The 2,500-nt window shown below is 58.4% G+C and overlaps 1 pseudogene; it reads right to left on the bottom strand.

Annotated features, from left to right (window-relative positions):
- Positions 1 to 2,500, bottom strand: part of LOC143260852 (large subunit ribosomal RNA) — a 7,575-nt pseudogene that overhangs the window by 2,741 nt on the left and 2,334 nt on the right.

Raw genomic sequence — 2,500 nt, 5'->3', positions numbered from 1 at the left:
GGAACCGTTCCGATCGAGATGGTAAAAGACTTACCGACATTAACGGACATGCCGCATGATGCCAGGAAGCCCTCCGTACAGTCAAGCAATCGCTGCAGGCCCGTTGTCGTTGAGGCTGCGAGGATTAGGTCGTCGGCGAAGGCTGCCGACCCGATCCTCACCCCGTCGATATCCGCCCCGATGTCTTGGGGGAGGCTCCTGAGGAGTCTGTCCATCACCATGTTGAATATGCCGGGGGACATCGGGTCTCCTTGCCTCACGCCATGCATCGGATGGATGGCATGGGAGTGCCAACCACCCGACACAATGGTCGTGAGAGCATCAGAGTACACCGACCCGACATACTCAATCATGGGAGCGGGACAGCCCCTCAGCTCGAGCGTCTGTAATATCGCGGGGTGAGAAACGGTGTCGAAAGCCTTCGCGACGTCAACCGACGCAACAAAAAGCGGCTTATGGCGCGCATGGGAGTGGCGTAGCAGCAAGTCCAGCAAAAACACGTTGTCCGCACACCCGTCTGTCCTACGGAACGCTCTCTGCCTCCCATCCAATCCGATCAATCGACCCATCCGCCTAGCCAGGACCTTGTGGAATCCTCGCACAAGGGTCGAGGCGACGGTGATGGGTCGAAAATCAGACGGAGAAGAAGGCAGTCCGGTTTTAGGAATGAGCACGGTCCTGGCGTCCCTTAGGTGAATAGGGAGTCTGCGGCACCACATAATGAGGTTATAGATCCTTTGCAAAACCTCAAGGGGGGTTTTACAAAGGAGTCTCGCAGACAGACCGTCAGGACCAGGTGCTGTCTTCCTACCCGGAAGCGCCCTCCGTAGTTCATCCGGATTAACAGGAGACCACAGAGAGGAGATGGTATCCTCTCGGTTTTCACACGGAGGACAACTATCGCGCGCACCGGTCATAAGGGCCTCCCAATAGGGAACCATAACATCCTGAGGGATGCCATGGTCACCTACGGGGCCATCCCTTATGACATCCAGACAGCGCCGGGGGTCCTTACGCCATAGCTCTTGAACTATGCCGTAATTCTTCCGGCGCTGTCTGCGTCGCGAGAGCGGTTCCTCCGGTTGCGCTCGGCGGCCTCGACGCACGACACTCGCTGCTCGAGGTAGCGGAAAGATATCCGCCAGGTAAGCGGTGAGCCTTTCCAGAATATTCCCGCGATCCTCTCTTCCAACCAGGGCACAGATTTCATCCAGGGTATTAGCCTGGAATCCATCGCACCCTAGTGGTTCAAGGCCGCGGAAATACTCCAGGAAGACCCGATCGCTATCCTGGACCTCCACCGCGAGATCGGGCGCCTCAGCCACCGGCTGCAGTGACTCCTGTTGAATGCGGCCAACGTGCTCCATAACAAGCGCTCGGTAGTCCTTGTGCTTCCGAGCGCCCTTGATGGCATCTAGCGACCTGCCAGGCAGGAACCCAATGAGCGCCTGATTGATGAAGCGCACACCCTTCATGGACAGTTCTGCCTCGCGCCGCGCCAGCAAAGACACCTCCTCAGCACTCCAACGTGCCCTTGCTGGCGCCGCGCGGTTCACATCATCTGACCAATCAGGGTGAGCGGACCTCATGTGAACGCCCCTACCGATCCTGGTAGCGAAGGATCTATCGCAGCCTGGGAATTGACAGGGGAAGTCGACCGGCCGGGAAGGGGGATCCCCAGAGCTCGGTCCCGGAAGGGGGGAAATTGTTGGCCTAGGGGCGGCAGAGGCCGCCCCTCTACGTTTACCCATCCGAGGCATTGTTTTGTCGTGAGGGCCAACAAAATGACAGCACGAGGGGGCTGGCAACCCCCAAGCGCCAATGTCGCCTGAACCCCGTTAGCGTTACCCGGCGAGAACCTATGGGAGGTGGGGAAGACTTGGACGGGAGAGGCTAATGGACCTAACGAGAGGTCTATATTGCGCATCACCGTCCCTGTAACTACAACAAGAGAGTCATAGTTACTCCCGCCGTTTACCCGCGCTTTTTTGAATTTCTTCACGTTGACATTCAGAGCACTGGGCAGAAATCACATTGCGTCAACACCCGTGGGGGCCATCGCAATGCTTTGTTTTAATTAGACAGTCGGATTCCCCTAGTCCGTGCCAGTTCTGAGCTGAGCGTTGAATGGCGGCCGAAGAGGACGACCGCACCGATGGGAAACGCCACGGAAGCCTCGCAGCAAGGAAGATCCGCGGGAGGCCAAGGCACGGGACCGAGCTCGGATCCCAGCCACGAGAGCCGTTCACCTCGCCCAGGCCCGGCACGTCAGCCAGACCCGCTTCCCGACCAAGCCCGACACGCCCCGCTCCTCAGAGCCAATCCTTATCCCGAAGTTACGGATCCAATTTGCCGACTTCCCTTACCTACATTAATCTATCGACTAGAGGCTCTTTACCTTGGAGACCTGCTGCGGATATGGGTACGAACCGGCGCGACACCTCCACGTGGCCCTCTCCTGGATTTTCAAGGTCCGAGGGGATGATCCGGACACCGCCGC

The sequence above is a fragment of the Megalopta genalis genome, unplaced genomic scaffold (assembly GCF_051020955.1).
Source record: "Megalopta genalis isolate 19385.01 unplaced genomic scaffold, iyMegGena1_principal scaffold0021, whole genome shotgun sequence".
NCBI classification, from domain to species: Eukaryota; Metazoa; Arthropoda; class Insecta; order Hymenoptera; family Halictidae; genus Megalopta; species Megalopta genalis.
This window is presented reverse-complemented; position numbering and strand designations above follow the sequence as displayed.